The 13452-nt window shown below is 41.5% G+C and overlaps 1 long non-coding RNA gene across 2 annotated transcripts in view; it reads left to right on the forward strand.

Annotated features, from left to right (window-relative positions):
* The first annotated feature begins 7039 nt into the window (after positions 1–7039).
* Positions 7040–13452, forward strand: part of LOC129691855 (uncharacterized) — an 11367-nt gene continuing 4954 nt past the window's right edge. Inside the window, exons 1-3 of one of the 2 annotated variants that reach the window (XR_008722570.1) lie at positions 7040–7087; positions 7171–7284; positions 8168–8340. This is a non-coding gene — a long non-coding RNA (uncharacterized LOC129691855). Of the gene's footprint in view, positions 7285–8167; positions 8341–13452 lie in introns of both variants that reach the window. The other variant, XR_008722569.1, reaches the window with a different exon arrangement.

Here is a 13452-nt window from a genome sequence, read left to right on the forward strand (position 1 = left end):
GCTCTCTACTTTCAGATCTCCTCCCAGCAGAAGACCAACTACAAAGGCGAGCTACTTCACCAATGTTCTCTTTCTGAGTTTTTCCTCAGAAGGGGGACTATTGAAAACAGAAGGCCTGCTTCTGAGCCTGTGCAGAATCGATGGGGTGAGCAATGGATGGACTGTGATGGCATGACACGTCACTCCCATCTCTCTTCAAGAGAATTGAATGTAAGAAGGGAGCTGGTCAACAGCCTCTAGCTGTACCTTTAGATGCACCCATGGTCCCAGCCAGTGATTAAAACGGGAATGGGTTCCTATAGCTGGGTCATTTATGCTCAAATGTGAAGCTCCTCTCATGAGCAGCCTTAGCTCTGTGTCTCTCTCCACTAGCCTGACTACAGAATTTCACTGTGGTCTAAGATCCCATCCATCTAGTTCTTCCTTCTCTTTCCTTTTACATGTGATAGATCTGCATCACAGCCTGAAAGCTCTTCCTGCCTATTTCTGCTTCTTTCTTCCATCCTTCATAGGCTCCGCCCTTCTGCTGCGTATTTTGTCTCTTCTGGGTGACTGCTTCTTGGGAGGACTATAAGAGACACAGAACAGAGAGAGTTTATTTCTTAGAATTGAGGATAAATTCTAGATAGATTCTAATCCAACATGTAAGAATATCAAACACACAAAGCCAGACTTGAGAGGATAAACTTATATATTAACAAAACACTATATATGTTTATGGGGCAGTTAGTCACAGTGCCCAGCAGGTAACTCCTTAGATGGCGAGCACAACAAATTCAGAGTAGGAGTTGTCTATTGCTAAACATCCCTATAAGGCATACTCTTGGTTAATGCCAAGGCTGGAAAACTAAAATTCCAGTTAAGTTGTGTGGTTACAAAGAGAAACTAGAATGTTAGATGAGTCAGAGCGCAGCCCTCCATTGCATGAGCTACAATCTATTGTGCTACATGGTTTTCTGATTACAGGACTTAAATGTTTCATTTTGGAGAAGCCAGTAGGCTTTCCAGCAGACGGGCTTAAGAGTTATAAAAAATATATCCATGTAAAGTTTTGGCTTGTTCTTTTATTTATCATTTAGATTTTTTATCATTTAGTTTTTTTTTTTTATAATTTTAGATTTTTCTTGTTACAAAAAAAAAAAGTACATTTGATATTTTTAGTGTTCCTTTTCTTCGAACCTTTGTGTTTAAAAAAGAAATGTAATAGAACTGCTAGGTTTTCTTTGAGAGGCAATGGAATAACATGCAGGAGAGATATCAAATTAGAGATAAACATGTTTCTATCTCTCTCTCTCTCTCTCTCTCTCTCTCTCTCTCTATATATATATATATATATATATATATATATATAAACATATGTTGAGCCCAATTCTATCATGATTGAAGATTATGCAAAACCAACACCTGATATCAAAGTATGCTGACTAGGCATTCAAAGGTCTATCCTTGGCTTTGTTCCCACCCCCCAAATAAAACTAAAGAACACTTCAGAGTTTTTAATTCAGCAGATTGAGCAGTTTAATCATCAAAAGTGACTTAGCTCAAAGTTTTTTTTCATTAAGACTAGAGAATGGTCAGGTTTTTATTTTGATTAAATATTTTTTAAAAAACATGAGAAATAGCACAAGAAGGAAAATAAAGCAAGGAGTGCATATAAGGCTGTTATTTATAGAAGTAGGTCACATATGCTGATGCATGCCTGGACTCTATTCTCAGCAGTCAGGAGACTGATATAGGAAGAGTATGAATTTGGGGACTAGTCTGAGCTACATAGGGTACCCTCCTGTCTCAAAATAAAATATTGTGAAAAGAACAGCTAATGTATGCTGATGACTTTGTGTGGGATCGAAGGGATTAATCTCACTTATTCCAAACAAGAATCCTGTAAGATAGGATGTCATCATTGAATTCTGACCTCTGTGTTGTCATTTCTTCTCTCCCAAAGAACATCATGGAGAGAAAACAGACAAATGTGGGTTGGTCTTCCATGGGTTCTGCAACAGGGCTATTCTCTATTTATTTGAAATTGAATTCTAGGATCCTGATCTTAGTTATGGTAATTTAGAAAATATTCACTGAGTGCCAGAGAATCCAACTTTTTAACAAGTTCCACAAGTGTTTCTGATGTGTGTGAACCATGTTTGGAAACTGCTCTGCAGGAGGATTTCTGAAGTTGCTTCTAACCTTCCCAGCCAGCTAGTCAATGTTTATTGCCATGACTACACTTAAAAACATTTCGCTAAGGAGCAAGGGAAAATCTAAATGGTTTTAAGGATGTTTTACCAAAGTTTCTACCTTCCTGTCACTACCGTAGAAGGATATTCGTTTGACTCATAGGTTTTTGTGTGGAAGTCAACTTTGTTGCCCTAATAGGTCTGGTCTGGAGTTCCTCCCTAGGTAACAGAGCAACAATGTGAGTCTTGGATGGGTCAGGCCTGCGTGCTTACTTCAGGCATGCTTCACATAGAAAAGGCCGGTACCTGTAGATAAATGGAAACACAGACAGGATTCTTCCTGCCTCTAGCTACACAACAAGAAGTTTGGCAATCTTTTGAGCTTTCACTAAATGTCTGGTAGGTCATCAAGGGCCAATTAGCAAAGGCTACAGCAGGAGTAGGGAAAAGAGGAGGAGGAAGGTAGCGATAGAGAGGGCTAGAAAGCAACAAGAGAGGAGTATGCAAGAGATTCAAAGTCTTTTTTTTTTCCTGAATCTACTTGAAAAAAATAGGTCACTAATTAGAGCTATAAATTTTATTGAACTTTTTAAAAATTACATTTCTACTTATTTACTTTGTGTTGTAGTGTATGTGTGTGTGTGTAGAGGTCAGAGGACAACTTGTGGGAGTCAAAATTCTTCCTCCATGTGGCTTCCAGACATGAAACCCGAACATCTTGCTTGCCTTAGATCTGGGGTACTCCAATGCTCCAAAACCCCAAGACCTTGGTTTCTAGCTCAGTTGGGGAAAAAAATTAGGGTAGAAGCAAAACTACAAAATCAGCAGAGGAGTTTTCAACCTGCAAACAGTTTGGAGGTGGGGGCTAGAGAGAAGGAGTAGCAGTCAAGAGCACTTACTGCTTTTAGAGAGGACCAGATAGAGTTCCCAGCACTCACATGGTTAGGTGGCCCAGAAACTCCCCATAACTCCAAATCCAACAGATCCGATGCTCTCTTCTGACCTCTGATGGCATACATTTGCGCACGCGTGCACGCACGCGCGCGCGCGCGCGCGCACACACACACACACACACACAGGAATTTACAAGACAGTTTTGAAAGGAAGTCATCTGAGGATATTAGGTTATTGCAGCTGTCACTTCAGAGTACAGGGTATGGGGCTATCTCCTTAGAAGCTTCTCTCCCCTCTTCCCAGGAAAAAAGGATGAAAAGAAAAAGAATAGTGGGGAAACGAAGGGTTCTGTTTTATGATATTTTTCACCCTATTCCTGAGCTTTGTAAATTATCAGCTTTACTTAATACCTACATAACAAGTGCTTCTCACTACCACAGCTTTGACTCTCAAGTTGTTGCTGAGGCCTTTATGAACCGTGAACTGAAAACAGGCCCACATTCAGCCACGGCAGGATCATTCCCAGTTAGTCCATCAACCCTGGAGCGGCATGCACTGTTTCATCTTGCTTTGGAATGTGTTTGTATTTTAACATTTGGATATGGATGCTTCTAAATTTCTGGGAATTGAAAAAGAGGTTTTTTTTTTTTTTTTTTTTTTTTTTTTTTTTTTAATGTTGCCCTTCTGGGAAAATCTAGCTTGGAGGAAATTGGAAAGTAGGCTAACATTTTAAAGATGAGTTGAATATGCAGAGGGAGGGAAGGAAGTCACAAAGAAACTGAAAGGCAGATTTGTCATGGATTTGGATAATCAACACTTGGCCAAACTGAATAAGACAGTTTAGACATTGCTTTTTCTCTGATCGTGCTACCATAAAACATGAAGACAAATGTTCATTTGACCAGTGTCTTAAACATATATATATACACACACACACACACAAAAAAAAATATATATATATATAGTTATTTAAATGTTGATATTTATGAAGGCAATAGGTAGATCAGACATAGCCTTTTCCTGTATCTAGCATGCAAGGTTTGTTTGTTTGTTTGTTTGTTTGTTTTTAATCTTAATATACAAGAAGAAAAAGTAGGGGATTCCATTCCCTAAGTTTTCCTGAGAACAAGGACTATTCAGTTGTAGCAAATTAACTAAGTAACGATTTAAATATTCTCTGTCATTCTTTCCTCATTCCTTACCAGGTTATTCTCCCAGAGTGGGATTATCCTGGCATGGTTGTTGGGAGAAATAAAGGGAGGTACAGGCTAGTGAATTGTTTTGCCCCAAGATCACTACTTCAGGGAGATAGACTGGCAAGAGCTATCAGTTGTTGGTGGGTCCTTTAAGGTATAGCTCCGGACAATAAAAGTATTCAAACTCTTTGGAGTGAAAGGGCTAAGCCATTTGTTTTGAGACAATCCATACGTGTTGGTAACTCTAAATGATCTACAAATTTTATCTGTGTATCAATTGGAAAACAGCATTTCTAAGAATCTTTATGTACTGATGACATGTATTTCTAATGTAATCCTACAAATTGGGCAAAGTTGTCAGGTCATTTGAGATTTAAGCATTTATACATGGAGAGAGATATTTGGAATAGGCTAGGGACTTCTGCCTCCCTAAAGGGAAATACTAGTAACACTGCTGTGTGACAGAACGTCTCCTGGGAAGACACAACACACAGATCTACTCACCCCAGATAGGGAGCCTAGGACAAACCAAAGGATGTATATCACAAAAGACCAACTTGGTGATCCAGTGAGTTTTACTGTGGTTACTTAATGGGAGTGTGGATGAGGGGCTACTTAGAGAAGCAGAAACAACTCAACAATACCTATATCACCAAAGTTGACCCCCAAATGGGTAACAGATCCCAAAATCTGGGAATCTTGAACATACTACGCAAGCATACTGCAAACAGCTCAACATGTTTTGGAGTGTCCCTTCCAGGTGACTCAGTTGTTCTAAACCTCTTCCAGGCAAGTGCCAGACCTGCTTCTTCCCAGTAGCTGGTCTGGTTTCAGAGTCTTCTTTGTAGCTTGCCTTGTCTGAGAGTAGCTCCCGGCAGTTTGGCTTGTTTACTCTAGTGACCTAGTGAATGTGGTCAGCTTCAGGGACTTCCTGAACCTATTTTGAGTTGTTTATATTTACTCAGTAGGACAGAATGTAGAATGTTTCAATATGAGGGGACGCAAACACACAAGAAACATCCACTCCACTATTTATCAACAAAAGGCAAGAATTGGAAGGATCTTCAAAAGGCTTGCCTAAATCTCTTCTGGAGTGAGAAAAAAAAAACACCCCCCCAAAAAAAAACCAAAACAAAACAAAACAAAAACCAGAAAACCAAAAAAACCTTGGCAGCTTACTGATTCTCCCAAGGTTACACAGTACTAGACTTTTAGCATCAGAGATTAAATCCATCATCTGGTGTATGCAATTACGTAGGGTTCTTAGCACATCTCTGGAAGAAACGTACTGAGGGACGTTCTGAAACTCCTTAAAGAAATTAACCTAATGGAGGTTGAAGTCGAAGGTGTCTTAATTGGTTATTAAGTTTATTAAACCCAACTTAGCTGAAGACCCTCAGGGCGTGCTCCTATTAAAATATTTTAAAGCCATATAAAAACCCCAGCTTTAATTACTAAGTACGTGTGCAAGCCGGGAAAGATAGGTTTTCAACCAACATCGCTGTCAATAAACACGAGCAAACGCTTACCAGCTCTTCGGCACAGGGCCTGCTCTGCCAATACTGCTGCTTGTTATATGAGGGCCCGCAGTGAAAGTGATGAGGGCCGCTCCTGAGTCTACTGGATAACAGGATCTGAGGAAGCATTAGGGAAACCAGTAACGCCTGATTCACAGGAGAATAAGCAGATGATGACAGCATTGATTAATTTATTCCTGGAAGGAATCACATAGTGATTAGCAGCTTGTTTACCCTGCTAACGCTCGTACGGATGCTGAGACACGGTGCCCCACTTTTCTCTGGTCTTTTCGCTCAAGTCTGCGTTTCTCATGGCTTCCTTCGCTCTATTACCACAGCACTTACTAAACAGCAGCTGTGAGTGTGCTCCAGATGGCTAATCTCCAGCAGCGTTGGTATTTCGGCATAGATTAGTGGGCAGCTGCTAGAAGGATGAAGCAATGCTTTGCTGCCCCGGCTTTCTCATGCCCCTTTGTCTTTGTTGTACCCTTGGCCTAGAATGCCATGCTCCTCACTTCCAACTTCTCCGCCTGGCTTCTGCTTCAGTGCTTCCATGTCAATATCCTTTCCTCTAGGCACTTTGCTTGCTTTTTGGTTTTGTTTTTGTTTTTCCTGACCCACGAGGAGTTCACCAGTCTTTCTTTGCACATGTTCCATGGCTTTTAATACATAATCTCCATTCCAGACCCTTTCAGATTATATCCCAAACCACTAACTTGCTTTCAAAGTAGAATTGAGTCCCGTGAAGACAGTGTCTGCATATATTTGTCCTCTAAGCCAAAAAAACTGGTACACGAGGCATTTCACCCATACTGCTTAAGCATACTCTGTTGCTCCTTGGTCTCCTAAAATAACTCTGGTCATACTTTCTCTTTTCTGATCTATATTGCTGTCTTAATTCCTGGATCTCACTTCTACTCTCATTCCTACTCTGGAGCCCTGAAGGACCTTTTAACTGCTAAGAGGTTTACCTTCAGGACCTTTCTAGTCACCCTGGAGGGAATTTGCTGAGCATTGCTCTTTGGGGTTACGGTTGGGGTTCCAGCTTTGTCCCATGGCATCTTAGCACCACCTCCCCCATCTGTCCTGGCCACAGGCAGCTATTACATGCCATTATTAAGTTGTCCTTGCACCTTCACTGTCCTTGGCCTTTGCTTAAGTTTGGCCCTCGTTTGTTTAGTCAGTAAATACGGATCACTTCCTATGTGTCCTTTGCTCTGTTCCATAAGGGTAACTAACCTCTTTCCCTTTAGAAACTCTGATATTGCCACTTCAGACTTTACTCTCGCTCCCTTTTCAGCCTCTTGTAGGTTTTTACATTTCAGTTTCACTTGGCATTTTGTTCAGTGGTGTTTCTTGTTTTGTTAATTTTCCTTTTTTGGGGGAAAGGGGTTCAGGTGGTCTGGCTTGCTCCTCCAACAAATGAACAGCAGCCCACAAGCCAGAAGCTGTCTGCAAGGCTTCATTTCCCTCTTCACCGAGCATAACCATAACCATAACCAGGTAAGCTTTCCACAGCAAAAATCTTTTCAATTTCCGACATGAACTCGGTGGTGGGCTCATTGATACCCCCACCCCCCGAGGGAGGAGCAGCCTTGCTAGGCCACAGAGGAGGACATTGCAGCCAGTCCTGATGAGACCTTATAAGCTAGGGTCAGATGGAAGGGGAGGAGGTCCTCCCCTATCCGTGGACTTAGAGAGGGGCAGGGAGATGAGGGAGGGAGGGTGAGATTGGGAGGGAAGGGGCTACAGTTGGGATATAAAGTAAATAAACTGTAATTAAGATAAAAAATAAAAAATCTTTTCGATTGAAAAGAAGCTCACGGAACACGCGGAGGAAGACAGACTAGTTACGTGTACTTCTGGAATTCCCAGTTACAGCCCGCATTAATGTTTCTCTGTCTAGCCTCCATAGGCATTTATGGGGCACATGGAATTCGCCATTTAAAAATCAGAGGAATTTGGTCCTGGGAGTGCAGAATGCTGGTTAGCATGCACAAAGCCCCACGTGTGCCCGTTCGTGCCTTGTAAACCAGGCGCTGTGGTATGCACATGTGATTCCAGCACTTGGGAGGTAAGCGTGGCAGGACCAGAACCTCAAGGTAGCGCTTAGTTATGCACCAAGTTTGAGGCCAGCCTGCGATACATGAGACATTGTCTAAAGAGGAAGAAGAGAGAGACTTAATGCTGCAACTATACCTTTACACAGAGCTGAAATGATAAATATTATGTTTACTCACCATACACGACAAAGGAATGTTGGCCTGAAGTTAAAGAAATAAAAAATAAAGGTGGAGAAGTTGAGGGTAAGGAGAACTAGCAGGAAGGGAGGTCCTTTCTGAGAGAGAAAGAATGCCTGGTGCTTACCCTGACTCTTTCATGACAGCTTCAGACTATTTGCCGAGCCCACTTCTGCCCCACACTGAGAGGGTAATCAGAACCATCTATCACTAAGTGAATGGACTGCTGTTCTCCTTTCCATCCTTCTGGACCATCCCGTTCCTCAGTCTTGGACTTGTAGGAGTTTACTTCCCTGGATGAGTAATGACTTCCTGTTAGGTAAAATCATTCAGTCTCTTTAAGGGTCAAGTGTATCTCTATAGGTGATCAATTTGTTGTTACGACTATTAGCTGAAGAAATGGTCATGAAGCTGGGAGTGGTGGTGCGTACCTTTAACCCCAGCACTCAGGGAGGCAGAGGCAGGCGGGATCGCTGTGAGTTCGAGGCCACCCTGATCTACAAAGAAAGTCCAGGATAGCCAAGGCTACACAGAGAAACCCTGTCTTGAAAAAAGAAAAAAAGAAAGGAAGAAAGAAAGAAAGAAAGAAAGAAAGAAAGAAAGAAAGAAAGAAAGAAAGAAAGAAAGAATCATGATATTGTTCTTTGAGTTAGGAAAATAGTGAAATGTCTGTGTCTTAGACTCACTCAAATACATACGTGTATCCACATACAGCATTTATAAACTATATAGATTTGTGTGTATGTACATTTGAACTCTATAAAAACAAGGACCTGCAATTTCCTAAAATTACATAAATCCCTGTGCTTGCCCAACATGACAGCCTGATAGGGAAGGAATTGGGGGCCCTAATACTAACATATCTCACTGGGCAAGCACAAGGCAGGAGGTACGCTGGAGGCTGTTCTTTCTGGGAACAGCCCAGCACTTATGACTAACCCTGAGATCAGCACCGTCAGTGAGATGAGTTACAGGACTTCATGGCAGAGCATCACAGAAACTCAAGAGCATATCAAAGCATCCGTCACTCTGGTGGCAGGAAATAAGCTAAAAGAATTCAGAGAATTGCAATCACACATAATAGTGTTATCATAGGGGATTTCAGAATTTGAGTTATGTACACATCGGCTTCTCTTATTAAATAAGTTCCCCCTGGCAGGCACCGCTTATAAGCACTCAAGGAAAGGGGGTTCTGGATAAAATCAACAGTACTCACAAACACTCACGAAAAGGGGGTTCTGGATAGACTCAGACAGGGACCAGGTCCATAGGGTTGGACAAATGCTATACACAGTGTAAACAATAGAAGGGCTTACAGCTCAAGTGGGTGAAAGTCAGTCCTGAGCCAGAAGGACAGCTTGGGCAGCATTGCTCTAAGGGATCCCCACCCAGGAATGTGAGAGTGTAGAGCTATTATGCTGGACAATGCAATCACTAAAGTCTCTGCTTGGGCATTCTGTGATCAAGGATTGCATGCCTCCTTGTCTATGAGAATATGTGTTACGTCTCAGTGGTAGGGATTGCTGTGCTTCTCACCTGATTTCCAACTGCCGGAATGGAATGACCCAAGTCCCAGGTGTAGCCCTTCTTGCTAGGCGTAGAGACCGCAGCTTTGCAATGCTGCCAATACTTCCAGAAGATGGCGGATAAACAGAATCACGAAGGAACCTTGAAAACGCAGTTTCCAGCCAACTATGGTACATGCCCATAATCCCAACAGAGCCAGGAGACAGGAGAATTGCTGCGGACTTGAGAATAGCTTAAGCTGCGTAGCAACTACTAGCCTAGCCAGGGCTACATATAAAGAACCTGACTCAAAACAAATAAGCAAGCAAACAAAACAAAACAAAGCAAAACAAAAAAAATCACTGGCAACATTAAAAAAAAAAAAAAGATTTCTAGCCCCAACATCCAAAAGATTTCCTCCTATGTCTGGGGAGGAGCTTAACACTTTAATTTTTTTTTTTTAACAATGAGCTGGGGAGATAACTCAGTCAGTAAAGTGTTGTGTAAGCATGAGAACCCAAATTCCATCCCCAGAACCTGGGAAACAAAACGCTACCCTCTTATAATTCCATTGCTTGGGTGGCAGGAGCAAGTGGATCTCGACACTCTTCGGCTAGCCAGCCTAGCTAACATAGCAAGTTCTACAATGGCGACAGTCCCTGGCTCAGCAGCAGGGGGTCCATGGCCTACACCAACACTTGCATACACATGCATGACCACACACGCATGCACGCAGAATCAAGCAAGAAACATTATATGGCCATTTGATATGATTTCTCCACATGGCTTGTTTCTGGGCAGAAATTAAGATGTCAGATCTGATCCAACCCACATGAAATTAAATCTAATTCATTAAACTAGAGCTGGGTGGATGGAAATCACTCATCTAGTCCAGATGAATACTTTTCCCTCTGAGAACAAGAAGGATACGTGCATGCTTGCCCTTAGGGAAGATATATTTTCCACATCTTTCCCTTAACAGTCTAGGCCCTACCATTCAGAGCTTCATAAATAAAAACCAAATTAAAATACTTAACAAAGACACAGACCAGCAGCCAGCAACCTTTTGTGAAGCTGAAGTAAAATGCATAAAAATCACTGCTCTAAATCTCAGTGTCTAGCTCTGCATAATTGTGACTGTTATTGAGGCTATTTTGACGAAACAGCAAGCCCGAAAGAGCTATCTGTGACCAAGAACAGGCCATCTGTTTGCAAGGCTCTCTGGGTATTATTGTTCCTATCTTCAAAGTCTTACATAATCACCAACACCTTCCACACCAGATGACACTGTGGAAAGATGGCCTGGTTGCCAGGTACACATGGTTCAGAGGACTGTGTGGCTTGGAGAAGCCCGGATAGATGTCACTCAGTGACTCTCAGACACCTCTCCAGTGTCTCACTTTAAAGGAGGATTCTTAGGAGATTGAATTAGAAGATGCAGACTAGAGAGGAAAGCCTTACTTTGGAATTCCCCCAACTGCATAATTACATCTAAGTTATCTGATAATTCACATGGTTACCAAATATTTAAGAGGACTAGTACAAATTATATTATAAAAAGGCGTTTCAACTCTTTACATATAAAATATTCTTTTAATCATCCTAAGAAAAGGAATAAAAAAGGAACAAAAATAATAAATTAGCACTTTAGTTAGTTTTTTGGTTGACCAATCCAGAAGTGATATTACTAATGTATCCATATAAATATAAACTTTTAATATGTAAATAGAGATTAATGTGCTTTTTGCCCTGACATTATTTGGTAGAAAATTATATGTAATTTTAATAAATAAATGAGATGCATGTAAACATAGTTGCAAACTTATAAAATCAATGGGTATTAGGAAATGATAACCTAAAATCTTAGTTCTATTCTTAAACCTCCATATCAATAGCAAGAAATTCTAGTGGTGTGAAATTGTTCTTACTTTCCCCTCCTGGCTGGGGATGAAACTCAGGGCTTTGCACCTGCTGGGCCAACACTCTATCACTATGCCATTCTCCAGACCTGGTCCTAGTTTCTAATGATGCAGAAAAGTATGAGACATGGTCCCAGACCAACTGCTTATGGTTTTATTTGGAAACGAACCTCACATAAAACAAAACAAAAAACAAAAACAAACTAGTAAGTTATCAAAACAGAATCCAATCTATTTGTTCATCAGTTTCTCTGATTCTGGCCAAGTGTTGAAAACGGAGATGGAAAGCATATCAATCTGATGCTGGAAGCATGATTTAGTCAGTTCAGTGGGTCTTCAAAGGAAGCTTCAAAGAAAGAGAGAACTAGTTTATTCTTAAATGATCAACAATTTTTTTGTAGTGACCATCAGGATTTTTAAACTTATTTGTTTTTTGTTTTTTTTTTTTTTTTTTTGAGGCAAGATTTTTACTGTGTAGCCCTGGAACCTGTCCTGGAACTTGCTCTGTAGAGCAGGCTGGCCACAAACTCAGAGACCCGCTTGCATCTCTTTCCCAAGTGCTGGGATTAAAGATGTGTGCTACCACTCCCAGATTAAGATTTTGAAATTTAGGAATTTAAATAGAAGTGTGTAAATGTGTTAGTGTGCATGTGTGGTATGTGCTGGCATGCAAATGGGTGTATGGTATATGCCTGCGTGTTTGAGTGCAGTTGCTCATGAATGTGTATGTGAAGCATCTCCACCTTATTTTTGAGCCTCTCACTGATCCTGGAGTTTGCAGTTTTGGCAAGATTGGCTGCCCCCGACCCCCACATTCACAGAGTTTTAACCTTCAGAACTGAGACTTCAGGCATTTCCTGCCATGCTCAGCCTTTTACATTGGTGCAAAGGATGGAGCACAGGTCCTCATGTCTGTGCAGCAGGCACTCCATGCACTGAGCCATCCCTCCAGCCAGCTAGCTGCCAAGAGAACAGTTTTGTAGCCTCATCTCCATCTTCAATGTACACATCGTTCTTACCATCTTAAGACCATAAGACAGAGACCTTAGCAGATTGGCTCATGCAGGATGGTCCTTTTGGGCCCTCTCTGTGGGAGTTCAGATGCAGCCATCTGAACTGTGAGCAGAAAAGATGCATGCGGTTTCTGGGCAGAAGCTTGAAGAACCACGGTTGACTGTGCTTTCTCCCTGCCACAAAAGCAGCAGGCTTCGAAGTGGGTCCTGGAACGCAGACCAGGCAGAGTAGAGAGACTTAGAGTCTGCAGTGAATGTGTGGCATCAAAAGGGACAAAAACGGGACATGGTCACCTGCTGTCATTTTTAGATTGTTTCTGCAACAAAACCTACTTTCTCCTGCCTGTTACACATGGTAAGTGGCAAAAAAAAAAAAAAGTTCAATCCTGCCTTCTAAATTTCTAAGCCTTTGGCATTGCATAAAGGTGCTTGGCTCAGTGTAGGCACTCATAAACATTTGTTGAAGGAAGGAATGTACGGTTGTTGCCCAGAATTGAACATAATATTTCAGATGTGATTTGATCCACACAAGAGGCACCGGGAATACAAATACTCTTTTACATTGAACATCTGTTAACGAAGGCTTAGAGTGCATTGCTTTTTGACAACCATGCTGATTTTCTTTGGCAATAATGGCAACAGAATTATTGTCTCCTTAACATGTACAAAAGCCCTGGGGTAGGGGTGGTGTCATGGTTGATAGAAAAAAAGAAGACGAAAATAATTGTTTTCCAGCTGTTCATGATTTCATGAGTGAAGGTCAAACATTCAGTCAGCTGGGTCACAAAGTCATGACAACAGGCTGAAGAGAGTTTTAGGAAATGGGTTGAGTATGGAACCAGGAGCCATGGCTTCAGCCATTCACTCCACACTCCATAAATACATGCTGAGTATCCACAATGAGTTGACTACTCTATTTACTTCCATAGACTCACATGTACAACATACACACACACACACACACACACACACACACACACACACACACACACA

Source organism: Psammomys obesus, unplaced genomic scaffold (genome assembly GCF_907164565.1).
Source record: "Psammomys obesus unplaced genomic scaffold, mPsaObe1.curated_primary_1811, whole genome shotgun sequence".
NCBI classification, from domain to species: domain Eukaryota; kingdom Metazoa; phylum Chordata; class Mammalia; order Rodentia; family Muridae; genus Psammomys; species Psammomys obesus.